This window comes from Molossus molossus, unplaced genomic scaffold (assembly GCF_014108415.1).
Source record: "Molossus molossus isolate mMolMol1 unplaced genomic scaffold, mMolMol1.p scaffold_m16_p_4, whole genome shotgun sequence".
Classification (NCBI taxonomy): Eukaryota; Metazoa; Chordata; class Mammalia; order Chiroptera; family Molossidae; genus Molossus; species Molossus molossus.
The window spans coordinates 87,933,672-87,954,310 of record NW_023425377.1 but is presented as its reverse complement, the minus strand read 5'-3'; the positions used below and the strand labels follow the sequence as shown (position 1 = coordinate 87,954,310).

The window sequence follows — 20,639 nt, the reverse complement described above, 5'->3', positions numbered from 1 at the left end:
TCTGTTTCCAGTTTTATCACTAACCAAGGCCAATTTACCTCAAATGTATTGTGAAGAATATGAACTCAGAGAGTTGAAGCTTGCTATCAGCTCTAAAATTCTAGGGTCCTAACATTGTTTATCTTTTTATTTTTAAGTTGTTTGATTGTTTCCCTTCTCTCAGGATGAAGGAAAAAAGAAATAGAAATAATTGTGATGTCAAAATGTACCGGCCTCTGGGTGGATTTGGGAATGCAGAAATTCTTTCCAGCCCAAAAACGAGAATTGGGGCAGGCATTGTTCCACTGGTGACCATCACCAAGACAAAGAATGAGTCTCTTCATACCACAAGGAAATCCTGTGTCATAATGGAAAGTGCTGGGTTCAGAGGCAGTTACTGCTTCTGTCATAAACAGCCCCCCCCCCCCCCCCCCCCCCCGCGGCTTTGGACAAATTATGTAGCCTCTGTGGGCCTCTTATCTTCCAAAGAGGAGCTAGGGTGGACCTTCAACATCTTTTTCGGCTCTTCTATTCTATTCTTTTATTCAAAGAAATAAAAGAATGTTTTGGGTATCAAGCAAGGATCCGAATTCTCTATTAATTTGAGGTTTTCTTTAGTGTGCCTAAAATCTTTTCTTTCCAAGAGATAGCTCCGAAATTGAGACTAGCATTGCCATTTTAAATGACAACAGGCACATTTGGGACTCTCCCCTTGAATAATGGGAATAAAAAGAGCTAGGCACATGGTCAGGAAAACCGTAAAGTTGTGGGAAGATAGAGAGATTAGACATTTTTCTATCAAAGGCAAGAAAATTGTAAGAGGAAAGTGAAAAAAAAAAGAGAGAAAGAGAGAGCACAAGGGAAGAAATGGGGGAGGAAGAAGGAAGCAGAATGAGTGCAGCCCCCCGGCCCACGGGCCTTTGAAGTGATGCCAGAACCACAGCAAAGGATTGTGGGATATGAGGTCAAGAGAAAAGTAGATGGAGACCTTTTGTTCAGAGGTTAATAGTTGTGTGTCAGAAGTGCCTTATCAGAGTGAAATGCCCTATGCGTGTTTAGATACATTTTAGAGGAGTAAACCAATTCTGCGGACGTTTCCCAAGGTCCTCAGGAAAGAAGAGCGGTCTGGTTTTACACCGCAGAAAAGATATTCTGCAATGAGAGTCTGTGTTTTAATTAGGAATAACAACACACTACTGAAAAGGTCCTGTGTTTCAGATGTAAAATTATTCAAAACGAAACAACCCGGTTTTATTTTCATTGGGGGGACCAAAGGGTGGGTGAGCAAAGCAGCTGACGGTGGTCACGAGAGACTTTTAATGGCTCACCAGAATCGCCCCGTTTCTACAAGCTCAGTGGCACTGAGCACTGTAAATTATGAATGAGAGAAAGGATCTTTCTGATTCCTAAGCGGTTCCAGCCAAAGGTCAAAACCGAGGTAGCTTGAAGTTTGCTTTGGCAAAAACCTGCTTTCTTATTCAGAGAGCTGAGAAGATGCTGGCATGTCATTAGCAAAGGTTGCTATGGAAGCATTTGCAAAGTTTACTGAGTGCAGGAGACCATAGTGTGTTATTTCCTCGAATTAGTTCACCAAAGTGCTTCATATCAGTTCCAGAGATATATCTATATTTATTAATATAAAAATATATGCTATAAGATATAATTTTTAAAATAAGAAAGCCATACATTTCTTTTATGTTTGACAGGTTTCTTTGTGTGAAAGTGATGTGGTCAAGTTTTTATTTGAATAGTTCTCCTCAAACGTGCAGCCCTGCAGCCTCTCAGATGATTAAGAGGGCTCACAGGAAACCTCCACCTCTGACTGTTTAACTTACCAGGACTTTTAAAAGCAAGGCTGATAAAATGCATAAATTCATCACATCTCTAGCAGTTGATGACACTCATTCAGTCGGTTTCTAAAACTCTTTGGGTCTGTGCTTCTGTGAAGCCAGGTCACTGATGACAAATCTCACGCAGAACGATCAAGTCATAACTAACCTTTAAGTGTTTCCTTGAAGGTTAAGACCAGAGGATTGGAATAAAAAGTAGCAGGATCCTTGCTCTGATCTTTTTCTGACATTTCCCAAATCCACGAGGCAGAGGGCATGGTGCAGGTTGCAGAGTAAACTGTTCCATACTCTTGGCCTCTCTGAGGATCTCGGGCACGTTGGTTTTTGCAGGCACAGAAAGGAATAAACACACTCATGATGCAAATTATATTTGATTTGACTGTGCATTTATTTTTAATAAGCATATCAAAAACACTGATCTGCAAAGATTACTTAAGAGCACAGAGGTAATACATTGTTTAATTGCAAAATGCTGAAATGCAAATTTTCTTTTGTTTGATGTATTTTTTTTTTATTCTCTCATTTTTCTGGGCTCTTGCAGTACAGTTGTTATACAACAATTTAACACCATCTCAGGATTATGAAAACTGCCTTAGCTGTAAAAAAAGATTACATTTTCTCCTCTTTTTATCATTGGTCAACATTTCAAATAGAATGCAATATTTTATATATACATGATGACAAGAAAACTGCATATTTCTTATAGGATGGATGGTTAGTTGTCCTTGTATAACCAAAAATCATTCTCCGAAAAAGCAGGTCAGGTAATGCTAGACTTTGTAATAGTTGTGGGTACCTTGAGCACGTCTCAAATCAATAATGACAGAGGTAGCCTGATAGCAATTTATGAACCACAGTCCTCCTGGGAAACATATTTCAGACCATAACTTCATCTAAACTGTTTATCGGCTAAGCTTGCTCAAATGTATGAAGTGGCAAAAAGTTTCTTTGACATTAGGCTTGTTATTGTCCTTTGATTTATGTACCTAAGCAAAACGTAGTAAATAAAAAGATTGTTTGGTGGTTTGGTATTTTAAGGAAATGATTAGAAACATTTGCCAATGCTACTCATTTGATATGTTTTTTTCCTTTCCAAATTAAAAAAAAAAAGTGTTTCCATACTGTGAATGACTTCACAGTAAAAGAACCTTAAATGATCATTATGGTAAGTAGAAATGCCGATGCGTTTGCTATGAAATGTTCAGAAAACTCTGAACTAAATGTATAATGTTCATATAAACCACTGGTCCCTCTCCTTGAATTATCATGCCCTGCAGTTCCTTTTATAATCTGAGGCACCATTGTGATGGTAAATCCGACTTATTAAAAACATGGTCATCATATCTTAGTTGGTTTTTGTGGAAATGCCCACATGGAAAATGCAAAGGGTTATTCTCTTGGAAAGCATCCTCAAAATTCTTGGGTATACACAAAGCATTTTTATTTGCTTACGAATAGAAATATTGATTTTTAAAAAAGATTTTTGATGATGGAATATTACAGTGGTATAAAATGCACCAAAAGGCAAATTATAAAACAAATACTTTGAACCATATTTCATTTAAATATTTTAGTCCAGGATTTTACATTTCAGTTCAATTTGAAGCTTTCCAGTCTTATAATTATTTAACCAGCTTTCATATCAGGCAACTCTATGGGCAGAATGTATACATAAAAAAAACCTAATTATAATTATAAAAGTTGACCAAGGATTCCAAAGGATTGTATTATACATTTTTAAAAGATTAATTAAAAAATTGTATAAATGGAATTCGCTCACATATTGAAGGGAAACAAGAAACCCAATAGAGATGAACACATTTTAATGCAAGAGTTCCTTAAATGAGGACTATTTCTGTTTCCAATATATCTTTTTCTGAGAGGTTGACTACTAAGTTGATGGGCACCATAAAAAAAATCACAGACACAGAAGGACAAATGAGTACACAGATATCTATACCAACATTGTTAACTTGTTAGCGAATCTGTTTCCTTGAAAACAGGATACAGTGAATCTGTGTATATTTAATGGAAAGTAGCCACATTACTGGAGAATTAGGAGAAAACACTCCCCGATGGAGTCAGAAATTCTGATCTGCTATCCTTCAAAGAAAGACTGTTTCCTAGGCTGGCCAATATTCCTATGGAGCAACCTATGCCTATTGATAAGTTATCGAATTCCTCTCCGGAATCAGCTGGTCAGGAAGGATACAGAGGGGAGGGAGGGGAAGGGAGAGGGAACTGTGATAGTGGCTTTGTCTGATCGCCAAGGTAGGGAGGGGTGGAGAATTGAGAAAGGAAGAATAAGAGAGGTAAAAGATAGGAAGGGGGGGGGGAGAAGGGAAAGAAATCAAACAGAAACAAAGCAAAATAAAGCAGGGAGATGATAGCTAGATAGAAAAAAGCATCTCTGTAATGGAACCCTGTTCTAGACCTGCAGGCATTTAAGAAGGGGATTTTTAATCTGGATTTCATGGACTTCCCTAAATCTCTGAACACACTGAAACTGTATGAATGTTTTGTGAGTGTGTTTATGTGCATTTTTTCCCCCTGGGGAGAGTGTTTTTTTCTTTGATTTGATTCTACGAAGGTTCCAAGGCTCAGTAAAACTTAAGAATACTACTACTTTAAGGGATTGTACACACACAGTAAAGACATTGGTCTGTTAAGGAGTCTTTGAACACTTGGGACTGACTGTATATAGTCAACGAATATTATTTTGTAGTATTAAAGGTGGTGTAGTCTGAGAAGACTATTCCTTCTTTCAGGACTTTACAATACCAGCTGTTTAGACAAATACCATTGCTTAACTATTTGCATTGAACTAAGTCAACATTCTTCAAATCGGGCTCTTGGGAGGGTGTAGAAACTGTGGCACAGGGAAAAGAGTTTTAGTTTGGAGCCAGATACTTCTGGGACACAGATACTGTCTGGAATGTTAAATAAGTGTGTGAAACTGAACAGGTAATGTCTCCTTCACTCTGTATCTTCCCCGATAAATGAAGAAGATGATGCGACTTCATTGGGGCTGTTGTAGAGATGAACAGAAATGTAATACATTTGTGGGGTGCTTAAATATCTCCCATGCACTATGCTTCATGCAATTTAATCATTCCAAGAATTTTATGAGATTGCCATTATGTTTATTTTTATTTTACAGATGGGGAAATTGAGGCATAGAAGTCAAGAAATTTGCTCAAGGTTATGAAAGTAATAAATGGTAGAGCCAGTATGTGAAGACAGGCCCTGTGACTCCAGAGTCCAGAGTCTTGATCCATCAGACTGAAGCAATGCACTTGATGGGACAGCTGCATAGCTGCTGCTGACGATGATGGAAGAAATCCTGCTCCCTCTGTGGAGTGGGTGCCATGCCACTGCTCCCACTGAAGCTGCTCCTATTTCTGAAATATGTCTTGCTATCTTATTTCCCTCCATGTTGAACTTTATACTGTTCTGTTTCTACTTGTTCTTCTCTTCTTCCCTTCCAGATGACTTTCTGGGTTCTTCTGGTTCGGTCATTCTTGGGAAGAAAAGATGACAAGAATCTTGATGTGAGTTTCAGAAGAAAATGAATTTTCCATCACCTACATGGTGTTGCTTCCTAGAAACTTCAAGAGAGAGTACACCTCCCCAGATACCTGGTTGTCCATTAGAATGAGAACTCATGTTTAGAAAGGGTTATTTCAGCAAAATAGACCCTACCTACTCTACACCATAAAAAAAATCCCTGGAGATGTTACACTTTTATTTTTTTAGCTAAACAACTGCCCATGGACAATTATGTAATGTAAGTAGGTGTCCTATTATTTGGTACTTTATATTCAAAGAAAGTTCAGAACATATTTATTTTGGAATATAAATATCCCTTTTTCCTGAGGGATCTGGGTATTCACTGAAGTGTTTAGTGTAAGTAAATCCTAGAAAAGCACACATATGAAAACATAAGTTTCTTTTTTGGATAATCAAACTGCCTCTTTTTTTTGTTCTTTCTTAATGCTGTAAATCAACAAGATGACCAGCGATAGTCTGAAGAGACTCTTATTATCCAGGTTTTTGGGAGATTTGAAAAGATATGTGCCTGTCGAAATAGAGCCCCCTTTCCCCCCTTCTAGGAGAAAATGGCTCTCGGGAAGAGCAAGGACACATATGGAAGGCCTTAGCTTATCTTTAGTGCTTTATACACCCTTTTTGGACTCCATGGAAAGGCCACTGGATGGGATTAGGCCCTAGAGATAGCATGTCAGTCATCATGAGGGATGAGTGAGAGCATCCTTTAATTTTTTCCTTTGGGTCACATGTAAGAAACGATTTTACCAGCATTGATGAGTGTGATTAACAATGAGATAGGATATAGTTTTCTTTCCCCCATTGATGTACTAAAAAATAGAACAGCTGTCTTCTCTCTTGAAGATTGCAATGAAGCTCTGGGGAGGAGAGGTGGTTTGGCAGACATCTTAAAGGATTTTCTATTTCTATGCTCTATTCTAAGGCTTAATTCCTCCACTCTCTGTATTGCCCTGGTTTAGTCAAACAGTAATCTGAGTAATATTATTTTTACAAAAGCTCAGATCGAGGTGCCAATTGAAAAATCAAATAAATCTTTGTTTCCACCAAGTGTTTAAATTGATGAATTATTTCCACTCCATATCCTTATAGACTCGTACCTGATAGGCATCCTTGGAATTTTTTTTTAGGGTGGTTTTAGTTTCCAGAGACTCTTGCAGCAGTCACCATTTCTGTCTGGGTGACTCAGACCCATCCAGGACTTGAGTGAGGACACTAGAAAGAATCACCCAGTTTTCTTCTGGGGCTCCTGTGGAAGGGGCTGGGAAGGTGGGGATATTCAGCTCAGGGAAAGGGTAGATAGTATTTTAATTTTCACTCCCCACCTCCAAGGGTTGTGGCAGGCTCCCCAACACCCTTGTAGGTAGCAAATTCCTAGTTTTTCTCTTTCCTTGAAAGACAAAAAAGAACTCTGTTCCCTAGATTTTTGTTATTATAAACACTGGTCTTTTTTAGTGTTGTTTATAAGAACATAGTAGTATTTTGTGCCTTGGGTGTTTTTAATTTACCAAAAAGGCACTATATTGCATATCTTATTCTGTTTTTAACTTTTTTGCCTCTGCAGTATGACAGAGAGAATTCTTATGCATGTAACTTTCTGGACCGTGCAAGAAGTTTTGCCAGTTTTATAAACAGGGATGGGATTTCTGGGTAAAATAAATATGTACCCTTAATTTCACTAGGTCAGCTAGATTGCTCTCCAGACAGCTGCACCTATTTGTACTCACCCATGGTGGAAGGGTTCTCATTGTTCCATGTCTTCAGCACTTAACTGTGCTTAGAGCTTTTTTTATTCTTTTGTACCTTCCATTAGAGAGAGAAAATTTTCTGCTGGCAACTACTAACGTATCAAAACCTATTCTTATATTTATTTTTTCCTGTTAATTTCTTAGATGCATTAATAGCTATATTGTCACCTATCTCCAGTATCAAATACCTTAACACCTATTATTTGCTACGGTCTTTCCCTGGGAACTTGTTAGAAATTCAAGTTCTTCATCCCCACCTCAGACCTGATAGATCAGAAACTCTGGAAGTGAGGCTGAGAAATGTATGTGTGTGTGTGTGTGTGTGTGTGTGTGTGAATGTACGCATATCATGTTCCTCAAAATTTTATTTAATTTTTTTAAAGTTATAACAATCTATTTTATTTATTTATTTATTTATTTTTATTTATTTATTTATTTATTTATTTATTTATATCCTCATCTGAGGACATCCTTTCCATTTTTTGTTCAGATAGAGTGGGAGGGAGAGACATATAGCGAGAAACATCGACGTGAAAGGGACACACCGAGTGGTTGCCACGCACACAACCCAACCGGGGCCGGGGAAAAACTGCAACCGAGGCTCGTGCCCTTAGCGGGAACCGAACCCAGATCTCTCTGGACTGCAGATCGATGCTCTAACTGCTGAGCCAAACTGGCCAGGGCTATTTTATTTATTTTTAAATTGACTTTATTGGGGTCACACTGGTTCACAAAACTATACAGGTTTCAAATGTACAACTCAATAAAACATCATCCGCACACTGTGTAGGTGCCCATTGCCCCAAACAAAGTCTCTTTTTGTCCCCATTTCCCCCCACTTTGCCCACCTCCACCTACCCCTTTGCCCCTCTGGCTATCACCACTGTGGTGTCTGTGTCTTTGTGCTATATTTATTTATTGTTTGCTTAATCCCTTCACCTTCTTTCATCCAGTTCCCCAACCCCCTCCCCTCTGGGCATCCTTGGGATTTTAAAATAAAGACCCCTTTGCCTATTTCCCAAATGTAATTTTCCCCTTTTCCAAACATTACTTTTTACGTCCAAGGACATAATTGTTCTTCACTACCTTCCAAACCTTTTTGGTGTTCAATAAATAAATTATTTTTAGGAAAAGAGTCTCAACATCACTTCACTTCTAAATGAGCTATTCGTCAGAAGCGATTTTTCTTTGTAGGCACATTAGGTCTTCCTACTTTGAAACACAGCGTGCATACTTCTTCTCTGAGGCTCTGGAAAGGCTGAGAGTGAGCTCTCCTGACCTGTCGCTCCCTCAACATCTTCTCTCACTCTCCTCTGTCCTCAGAAGCAGCGGGCCGCCATGGGCTACACAACTGGTTTTCACTGGTGCCTGGTGGAACCTTAATTCCTTCCTGTCAGCACATCCCTAGGCCACTCTCCTAGTTAGGATAAGGACTGGATAAGCAGTTGAACTTCTGGGTAGTTTTCCAAATGAAATTCAACCTCTAGACCTTTTGAGGTTTACCGGGTCTTCCTCACTACCCTAAGTTGAGTTTGGAATGAATTTTCACTTAATGGATTCTATTTGTGGGTGGGAGAGGTAAGGATCGCAATGCTCAGAGTCATGAGCATAACTTCAAATAAGGGAAAAGAGCAGAGCAGGAATGTGAGAATAGCTGTGATCCCAAGGAAGGTGTGCCTGAGGAGGTGCTGGGAGATTCTGATCAGCTGTTGAATGGAGATACTGTATCTCACATGACAGTAGTCACCTCCTGCCAGGAGACTTGTGTGTGAGTGGTGATTTAAAAAATAATAGAGCTGATGAAGAAATATGAGAGGCATTGCTTTGCGATATAGGAAAAGGAATAGGAAACATTCAGGATGAATGGCTGCATACTGATTAGCTGGGAGAGTGGCAGTGAAATATTAAAAGGAAAATTTGTAGGAATAGCACCTTGAGTACGTGGGATTGTGCCTCCTGCTGGTTTGTTGCAAGGAATTTTCTTCTGGGAAAATCCTACTGAATTATGAGATTTGTGACTCTGCTTCTGGACTATAAATGTTATAAGAATGGAAAGAAAACTACTTTAGAATACCAATATATCTTAAAATTCTCATGTTAGCGCAGCTTCGTCCCATTCAAAGAAATCATTTTATTTCTATTTTTTCCAGCTAGAACCAGGGGGGAAGCTAGCGTGGAACCTAAGGCGTGGTCTTACTTCATACCACATGCTTTATTTAATAAGTAATTGGGCTCCACATATGTGTGCAAACCTCTTGTGCCTCCATAAATTTATTATGGTAATGGAGAGACCACATTAAAATTGAGCAACAAGTCTGGCCGGTATGGCTCAGTGGTTGAGCATCCATCCATGCACCAAGAGGTCACCGGTTGGATTCCCGGTCAGGACATATGCCCTGGTTGTGGGCCCAGTCCCCAGTGGGGAGCATGCAGGAGGCAGCCAATCGATATTCTTTGTCATCCATGTTTCTATCTCTCTCTTCCTCTCACTACCTCTCTCTCTAAATTCAATAAAGGCAAAAAAAAATTTTTTTTTAAATAAATACAATTGGGCAATAATTCTCCTTTGGATTGTCTATTCTTCTTTGAGGATGAAACTTGTTTTCCATAACAGAAAAATGTTTTCACCCAATCTCTTTCCACAATTATGTGGGAACATACCTATTCAATCACTAAAATTACCAAGGTGTATAAAATTACATCTTATCCTCAGGAAGGTTATGGCCTAGTCAAGAATACAAGACAGATAAGAGGCTATGATACCTCGTTACATAAAGTGGTGTAAGCTAAGTGCCAGATGTGCGACACAAGTGGTGCTCCAGGGAGACCAGGTGTTAGGATAAACAATGGGACTTGAACAGAGGGTAGATCTGTGAGTAGAATAGTGGGGTAGAGCATTCAGGTGTGGGGTAGGTGTTGTTTTTGTTTGCAATTGATAACCCCTTTTCTTCTCTCTAATACGATTATATATACTCCTGCTGGTTGTAGTGTGCTTTGTAATGTCTACTTGCGAGGGGACTTTTTATGTTGGGCTTGCTCAGGTGACTTGTTTGGCCAATGAAATATGAGCGAATCCTGAATAAGCTGCATCAGAGCATGAGATTTAAATGTGACCGCAGGCTTTGCTTCCGTTCTCCACCAGGACATCAGCGTGTCCCAGGCAGCAGGAGCTTCTCGGGCATGGATTCCAGAGTGGAGTGATACACAGAGCACTGTTGCAGCCTGGAGCAGGGCTGAAGCTCATTCAAAACCTACATGCAATGTGAACGAGAAATAAATATTTGTTGCTGTAATTCATTGAGGTTTGGGGGGTTGTTTGTTACTGCAGCAGAGTTGTAGACCAGTAAAGGGAGGGAACACAACTCGAGAAATGTGTGGAGACAGAAAACTTCGTGTGTGAAGGGCAGTAATAAATCCACTTTGATCTAGTCAAGGGATTCATATAAGAGGAAAATGAAAAGACATTGAGCCATGTTATGGAAGCCATGAATAGCAGAGTAAGGACATTTACCTTGTTCTGTGGACATTGGAAAAGCACTGAAGATTTTGCATGCAAGAGCTAAGGGCCAAAGGGAGGATTTTAGGACTATTTCTCCAATGATAGCGTTAGGATAAAGTGAAAAGCATACTAGTTAGAAGCAGAATGTTCTTTCTTTGTTATTTTTTTTTCTTAAAATCATTCAATTTAGAGGCTTTATTTTACAGATAAGACCCGGAAAGGTAAAGTAAGTTACCAAGTCACCTAGTAACTACATAGTAGAAGAGAATTTTGATAGTTATTGCCATGTTTCATTGACTTTAACATACCCTACCAACTCCCATAGATCTAAAATCCTCTAAATAAGCAAAAAAATACTTCTGATATCATGACCACATATAATCAGAGAATATCAAACTTGTAGATACATAAACATGCACACACATAACATGTATATATATATATATATATATACACACACACACAAATGTAACAAGAATCTGTTTGAATGTCAATCTGTCTAGATACTACTTTAAAAATTATTATTGAATTTATTAGGGGACATTGGTTAATAAAATTAAATAGGTTTCAAGTGCGCAATTCTATAATACATCATCTGTATATTGTGTTGTGTGTTCACCACCCAAGGTCAAGTCTCTTTCCATCACCATTTATCCTGTCTCTATCCTCTTCTACCAGAAGCAAGATGTTCTTAAACATGTGCTTTAAAATATTTCTAAAGAAAAATGATTATTTTGTTGGAAAGAGGATGGAATTCGTTATTTCCAGAGATAAAAATGCAAAGGAATTTTAATGGGGCAAAACATCTCTAAGGTAAAGAAAACACATGGTAACACAAATGTTTTCCTAGGCCAGGGACACAGAACAATTTGCTGTGATTCTGCTCAAGCTGGCATGTCATATAACTACACTAACCACCCGAGGCGGAGGCCTTCAAGGCCTCCACAATTCAAATTTGTCCCTCTCTGTATGTCTGTTCCAACTGATGTGAGATATTTCCTTTTGTGTGCAGATTCGTCATCAATGTTTAGCTCATTGTGGAACCATAAGTGGAAGAGAAGTATTTAAGGCACAGCAAAGGCACAGGCTTGTGTCTTTCATATCAAAGCAGGGCAATTTAAAAAAAACTAGATTCCATGAACTATCTTGCATTTTTCTAGATGATGGGTCATTTGACAAAGATTCAGGCAAACAACAACACAGAACCAAGAAGGTCACCGATACGTTACAATCCTCACCTGTGTCCAGTGAATTTGTTCCATTTCTAATTCCTCAGTAGTTTTCTTGGTTTCAGTGAGATGTTTTTACTCACCCTGATCACAGTGTTTACAGCAAATCTCATAAAGCCCGCATGTTACTGTTGTTCTGGAAGGCTCCTGCTCTGTGAATGACAGGCTTTAATGAGTTGGGAGTATCTATGCACATGGCATTTACTTAAAAAAAAAAAAAGGACAATCCTTTTAAACAGCTATAGCTAAAGAAATTCAATTTAGTTTACTTTGGAGGAAATGAGAAAGTTGAATTGTAGGTGTGGAGTCTTACAACCTTTCAGACTGATAAAAGCATGGTTTGGGGGATGGTTGGAACCGCATGGAATTGCTTCAGCCAAAATTATTTTTGTGAGCACATTTCCAAACTCACAATCATGTTTTGATAAGAAAAATCCCTTTCTCCACAAGTTCTCAGGTCCCACTCATTGGCCCCTCACCCCAGTTCTGGAACCTCTGTCAGACTGTTACATGGCTCGCAGTTCTTGGTGATATGTTTTCAATTTGAGTCAACTTGATGAGAGAAAAATTACTAAAAAGTGGGAATGAGCTGTGAGGTGAATAGGGTTTTCCTATCAAAGTGGAGGTATTTTTAAAAGCATTTATTATTTCAAACTAAAACATTTATAGAACGCCATGAGTGTGAAGTGTATGGTTACCAGTTGTGGCTTGCCGTATTGAAAAATTCAAGTTCATAGGAAATATTTACTGAGGCTCTGGCTAGCAAGTAGTGTGTACATGGGAATAATTTGGTCCAGAAGGCATGTCAATTTAAAACAATAGTTTACTAATCTAGTTAGTAACAGGCAATTAGGATTTATAAATGTTGCCATGATTGAGACATAATATGGGGTCTTCAATGAAAACAATCCTGTTATTAACAGAACAGAACCAAAGGCCACATGTCTATGTCTTACACACACATGAATGTCAGAAGTGAGAAAATCACCCCTCCATTTTCAGTATTTTATAGGCTGTGATGTAAAATGGTTATTTTTGTGTGTGTGTTGAAAATGATGAATATCTTTTTTTGGCATATTTGTTTTACTGTAAAGAGGTATTTAGCTTATAAGTGAAAAGAGCCTGGCTCTGACTCTGGATTAAAGAAATGCTGTACAGCTAAGTTTAATATTTTAGGAAAGGTCAGTTTTGTGTGGCATTCTCTGGAAATTTGTTTGGGACGTGTAAAATTCTCTTGTCATATGAATTCTGTAGATCTGAGGGAAATATATTTAATCACATGGGGTGAGAACATTCCTTTTTGTGTGAGTTCTTAGTAAGCCCATGATGTTTCTTAACACTCAATTATATGTCATGGAGTTCATTTCACAACAATACATATGGTGTATTGCTGGAGAAAAAAAGCAGGCTGCAAATAGTATGTATGATATATGAATTGTGTGTGTGTGCCCGTGTGTGTGCCCGTGTGTAAAAAGAAAGATGTCTTTATGGCTGTTAATAGTTAACTCTGGGTGGTAGGTTTTGGGTTATTATTTTCTTTATATAGTTTTTTTTAGAGTGCTTGATTTTTTGTAATTGTGAAATGTGCAATACATTAATTTTTATAATTTTTTTATTTTTTCAAATCCTCACCCAAGGATATTTTTCCATTTATCTTCAGATAAAGTGGGAGGGAGAGAGATAAACATCAACATGAGAGGGACACATCAATTGGTTGCTTCCTGCACAACCCTGACCAGGGCTGGGGACCAAACTGAAACTGAGGTACGTGACCTTGACCAGAATCAAACCCATGACTCTTTGGTCCACGGGCCAACACTCTAAACACTGAACCAAACCAGCCAGAGCTGCAATACATTTCAAATAGGACATATATACAGTTTAGAGAACAAAAATATAATGAATACCCACTGTCTAGTTAAAAAAAATGGAGTATTACTTTATCTCAAAAGCCCAGCTTTTCTTCTGCCCCACCTGTCATGGATGTGATTACTTGCATGAATTCTGTGTAAATGTTTCTTTGCTTTTCTATATGGATTAGGTACATATGAATGTATCGATAAACCATATATGTTTTTATTTTGATGGCTTTAAATTTTATTATTGTTTTTTTAAAATTTTTTTTTCTTTATTGATTTTTAGAGAGAGAGGAAGAGAGAGGGAGAGAGATATAGAAACATCGATGAGACAGAACATCAATTGGCCACCTCCTGCATGTCCCCACTGGGGACTGGGCACATAACTTGGGCATGTGCCCTGACTGGGAATTGAACCAGCGACCTCTTGGTGCATGGGTCAACACTCAACCGCTGAGCCACACCAGCCGGGTGATGGCTTTAAACTTTAAATGAATAGAATCATACTACATATATTCTTTTGTAATTTTTTTTTTGCTCATTATAGTTTTGAGATTCCTTCATATTGATGTATGCTATTAATTTTTTCTTTGTGAGTGGAAAATATCCTCTGAGCACAAAAAATATCAATGAAGTTATAATACCTTGATTAAAGACTTAAATGTTAGACTGAAAACCATAAAAATCCTAGAAGAAAACACAGGCAGTAAAACCTCAGACACTTTTTGTAGCAATAATTTTTCTTTTTTAAAAAATTTTAATATTGACATTATTGTAAGAGTCTCCCTCCCTGCCCCTCTTTGCCCATCTCCATTTACCCCTGCCTCCCCCTCCCTTGGTCTTTACCCTACTATTGTCACCATGGGCAAGGGAAACAAAGAAAAAAATAAACAAATGGGACTACATCAAACTAAAAATGTTTTGCGCAGCAAAGGAAACCATCAACAAAATGAAAAGACAACCCACTGAATGGAGAACATATTTACCAATGATATATCTGATAAGGGGTTAATATTTAAAATTTATAAAGAACTTATAAAACTCAACACTTATAAAAATTCTCCAAAGAATACATAGAGATGGCCAAGAGACATATGAAAAGTTGCTCAACATCACTATCATCAGAAAAACGCAAATTAAAACCACAGTGAGATATTACTTCACACCTGTCAGAATGGCTATCATCAATAAATTAACAAACAAGTGTTGGTGAGGATGTGGAGAAAAGAGAACCCTTGTGCACTGTTGGTGGGAATGCAGAGTGGAGCAGCCACTGAAGAAAGAAGTATGGAATTACCTCAAAAAATTAAAAGTGGAACTGCCTTATGACCAAGCAATTCTACTACTGGTAATAATCCAAAGAAACCCAAAACACTAATTCAAAAGAATATGTTCATTGCAGCATTATTTACAATAGCTAAGATTTGGAAGCAGCCCAAGTGCCCATCAGTAGACAAGTGGATAAAAAAGCGGTGGTAGATCTATATAATGGAATACTCTTTAGTCATAAAAAAGAAGAAAATCTCACCTTTTGCAACAGCATGGATAGATCTGAAAATTATTATGCTAAGTGAAATAAGCCAGTCAGAAAAAGACAAGTACCATATGATTTCATTCATATGTGGAACCTAAACAGCAAACTAAATAAACAAACAAGATAGGGACAGACTCATAGACAGAGAAGAGACTGACAGCTGTCAAAGGGAAGGGAGGTTGAGGGGCTGGGTGAAAAAGGTGAAAGGATTAAACAAAGAAAAAGAAAGCTCATAGACATAGACAACAGGATGGTGATTACAAGAGGGAAATGGGGGTGGAGGGAGGTAGAAGAGGGTATAAGGAGGATAAATGATGATGGAAGGAGACTTGACTTGGGACAGTGAACATATAATACAATATACAGATGATGTATTATAAAATTGTACACCTGAAATGTATATAATTTTATTAACCAATGTCACCCCAGTAAATTCAATAACATTTTTTAAAAAAAGACAAGAAAACCCCATATTTACATTTAAAAATATACTTGCTGGAGGAGTTCTGAAATACCCATACTTTTGTGAATTGAAGAATTTTTTCTGGTTCTTACATGTAGATGGTGTTGACAGCTGCCTACACAATATGATGTTAGGGATCATTGGCTGTACACCCAAACAGAAATACCTCCCTTTCCTGCATCCCCAGGCAGCCTCTGTGCCTCAAATTCAGCCATTCGCTATTCTTTCCTAGGCACTTTAGGAACTATCTTTCAAAAGGAAAACTGTGTCATTTACCATCTGACATGAATTAGTTTTGCCAATGATCAGCTTTACAGGGAAAGTAGAGGAAAGGGACAGTTCTAGACTTTGAGAGGTTTGGGGACAGGTTTCGGTGGGATGATTCACAGAAGGGCTCTGGGCGTTCCAAAGGCGACTGAGGACAGATTGAGGAGGCAAGTGTGCGGCAGACAGAGAAAGGAGGTGGGAAGGCAAAATTATCCCCTTTATAATGCTGCCCATATATAGTGACAAGCACTTTTTGAGTACCTAGTATATAGGCTTCATGCTAGGCAGTTTCAATTCAAAATATAACTGAGACCCAGTATAACGGAAAAATCAAATACACCAACAATCTTTGTACCATGTCCCAGATGGCTATTAGGAGAGAACAAAAGAAATAGTGACTGACTTCCTGGGGTCCTTCAACCAGGAGGCCATACTGTACGGATACTCGAAGGAAGGGTGAGTCTGGTGGACAAGGAAAGGGGACTATTCCTACTCAAGGGATGGACATGTACAGAGGCAAAACGATATGGGAGCAGAGACACCAGGGAACTGCTAAAACATATGGCTGGAGTGTAAGGTCCATCTTACACCACCAAAGGGATGGTTCTAACGTCTGACCATGTCATCCACCTATTTTGAAATCTGTGCCTTTCCAGCACTCACTCTTGCATGGTACATCATATCATTTGCTCTTGACCTCAGTCCACCTCTCCTACCATGCTTTTCACATTATTTTCCTTGAATGAATCTCTGAAGCACACTTTCCTCATCTATAAAAATAGAGAACTTGTGATCACTTTGGCAGCACAGACACTAAAAGTAGAACAATACAGAGAAGATGAGCATGAGCCCTGTGAAAGGGTGACACCCAAATTCTTGAAGTGTTCTATATTTTTATTAAGAAGCACAATTTGGTTACAAAATAGTCACAGAGATGTAAAGTACAGAATAGGGAATACAGTCAATAATAAGACGATAACTATGTATGGTGCCAGGTGGGTACTGGAACTATCTGGAGGAACACTTTGTCAAGTATGTGATTGTTTAATCACTATGCTGTACACCTGAAACCAATACAAAATAATATTGAAAGTAAAGTGTAATTGAAAAATAAAAATAGAGAACTATATCAGGTCACCTAAACTCAGCTCCCTGCATTTTCCACAGATAACCTGATAACAATCACCAAAACTTGATTTCTGGTGCCTGAGTATTTTATTTCAGAAAGAGAACATTTCCCTTTATTACTACAGTTGAATTATAGAATTCCAGAGACATACGGGTTCTTGCGGATGTTGATGACCTCTCCATGAAGACCCAAATGTAGGAGTCTATGAGAACACCAATTAGTCACTTATCATATATTTGAGTACCTAATGTGAGCCAGACACTATATGACAATTATATCATGTTATGAATCTACTGGAAAATAATTTAGCCTTACTTGTATGGTACACCTATAGAATACACTTTTGCTTATATTTATCTTAAATTTTATAACTCTATCATAAGTGTTTCAAAACCACCTAAAGGCCACATGCAAGGTGTGGTTTAATTGTACTTTGCTAATTTTTCTTCTGTTTGGATAAAGCACAAATATAGTACAAGAATCACATCTTACCAAAGCAAACCAATAAATTGTAGTTTTCAAAAATAAAGTTGGGAACCTTCAGCTATAAATAAGAAATCATCAAACTGTGAGAAAGAAATAGATCTATTATATGGAAATAAATTGAACTTGCTGAGCAACTTAATTAAATTTGATTTACCAAATAATTACTGGCACCTATATTAGACATTGTAGAGGACACCATGCTTTCCAAAAAATGACCCCTCTACACTTGGCAGCCTTGAATGTAGTATGACTCTGTGCACTCTACAGAAGAGTCCAAGAATGGAGAATTTCCCATCCTTCTCGCTACCCCCAACTTGCAAAAGCAACCACACTATAACATGGCTCTGATACAAAGCTAATCAGCCCTGTAATTAATCCAGAACAGGCAGTGAAGAAGTCAAGTAGTGATGAGCACGGGCAGATTGAACTACAAATGTTAGTCTGTACTTCACTCCAGAAACTGGTAGTGAATGTAACAAACCTTTCCCTCTGACACTTTTTTCTCTGCATGTCCAGGCTTGATGCTATTGATCTAGAATTTCTGATGCTCCTGAGAAAATTTCTGTAAGATTTTTGCATATGGCTCTCAGACCCTATTCTCTTTGCCATTCCTAAGCCCTCTCACATCCCTCACTACGGGAAGACTGCTGAACGGTTGCCAGATTTGGCTGATCCTGGCAATCTATTCAATCCTGAAGTCTGGCTCTTAACCTCTGCAATGTACCACTCTAGACAGGTGTAATCTTAACTTATCCATCATGAGGAAATATGTACATGGAGCCTCACTTTTAATCTGCTTGTATGTCTTCACACTGTGGTGAAAAACAGTGTTTTTTCCTATCTGCTGTTATTTGCTGCACCCTTCCACTCTACATGCCTTACATTTTCTTTTCTTCTCTTTTTTTTTTTATCCTCACCCGAGGACATTTTTCCTTTCTTTGCTCAGACAGAGTGGAAGGGAGAGAGAGAGAGAAAGAAACATTGACGTGATAGGGACACATTGAGTGGCTGCCACCCACACGGCCCAACCAGGGCTGGGGACAAACTGCAACCAAGGTACGTGCCCTTAGTGGGAACGGACCCGGGTCTCTCTGGACCACAGGCCGACACTCTAACCGCTGAGCCAAACCGGCTAGGGCATGCCTTACATTCTCCTGCTTAATTGCTTTTTAGAGAAAATCCTTATAAGTAAAAGTAAAAACCATTTTTCCCCAAGCATTACAGTCTTCCTTTACTTATTTATCCTTTCCCTCACTTCTTAAATATCCTCCATGCCTCAAAAGGTACTTTCTCATTAGAAAAAGAAAACCACAGAAATTCCAGTGTTGTTTGAGACAGCTGTATTATGTTGAAATGGCTTTGGTCTGGAAGGTGTTCATTCTACTGGACACTTCTGGAAACAAATATTTTAGCTTGATTTATGGTGCTGAAATAATTATTGTTATTTTACGGATTCCACGTATTTCCATTGGAAGAACAACATTTGGAAAGCATCTTCCCATTGTCCAGGCATCATTCGCTGTCCTGAATTATTTCAATTTAATTAAACCAGGTGGTACTTTGTGTCAACAAATTTTAGATAATGCTTGTAAATGGACTTTAAGGTGACAGGTACAATTTAGCAGGACATGTTACTTATGTTGATGCCATCTACCCAGATATGTCAAGTAATCTACAAGTATGTTCTTTGTACAGTTGTATGTAGAGCTAATCATTATGATAGCTAGACATAATCTGGATGGCACCCTTTCTTTCCATAATCATGTGAAACTTTGGGACTTTAGGGGAAGAAACTAAGTTGTTTTATACTGACTTCATTTCTTCCTGTCTCAGATCCTAGATTTGTCTGTTGAATGAACAGAAAATTATTACATGGCATCTAGAAATTGCCTGACCAATGCACATCTGACTGAAATATTCACTTCTGCCTTTGGAAGGATATGGAGGAAAGAAGGTGAAATTTGGGACCTGCACTTAATAGATTCAGTGTAGCTGACTTATTTCAACACTCACATTGTTATTCACTAAGTACTAATAGTCTACCTTATTCTAAGAAAGATTGGAAAAGATACACATGAGATTCACATATACTTTAAAATAAGATTAAAATATGCAGGAATAGAAAGTCAAGACAAGAGGAAATAAAAAAAAATTTTTTTTTAAGTTTTTTTATTGATTTTTTTAGAGAGAGAGAGGAAGGGAGAGATAGAAACATTAATGTGAGAGAGAAACCTCAATTGGCTTCTTCCTGCACGCCCCCTACTGGGGATCGAGTCCACAACCCAGGCATGTGCCCTGGTCGGGAATCAAACGGGGACCTCTCAATGCACTGAGCCACACAGGCCAGGCAAGACCAGAGGAAATATACTGTGAAGGTCAAAGGTGGAGAGAATTAGAACAGGACAATTCGGACCAATGTGAATAAAGCCGAGTTCAGTTTGGTTCTAAATGTCCTGTGATGAATGTGGAAAGTGAAACAAATGTAATTGGTAAAGTGTCAATTTAATTCACTGGAAAGAAACTACGCAAACATTTCAGTGCTTTCCCCTCATCATTTTAATCATTAAAAGTCACAGTGGGTCAGACACAGAGCTTTTGTAAGTCCATCTTCTTTTCTGCCACAGAATTCATAGCTAAATGTATTATTCTATTATCTTAAATGGCAGCTGGGAAAAAAATTTCTCTCACAATGTAGTCAATCTAAATCTGGGCTATAATGAACTCACTTGGCAGAATCTGGCTGGTTCATTCATAGTTCACTTAAAAGGACCAACTCCAGTGATGCTGTTTAGAACTACTTGGAGATACTCATCTTCTTCTTTGTACTTCCCCCTGCGTATTCCTGTTCCTAGGTCTTTATTCTGTCTCTAACCTTTACCTCAAATATGCCTGTTAGGAATTGTGAAAGGTCTGATATTTTATCCCCCCACACTTTTTTTGCACTTTTATTTTTATTTCTTTTTTAAATCTTTTATTAACACATTTTTTGGAATACTACTCAGCTGTAAAAAAGGAAATCTACCTTTTGTAACAGC

At 38.2% G+C, this 20,639-nt stretch overlaps 1 non-coding gene across 1 annotated transcript; it reads left to right on the top strand.

Annotated features, from left to right (window-relative positions):
* The first annotated feature begins 16,778 nt into the window (after nt 1-16,778).
* On the top strand, nt 16,779-16,885 carry LOC118616606. The gene has a single exon (XR_004956602.1). It is a non-coding gene; the product is annotated as a U6 spliceosomal RNA (small nuclear RNA).
* Nucleotides 16,886-20,639: the final 3,754 nt, after the last annotated feature.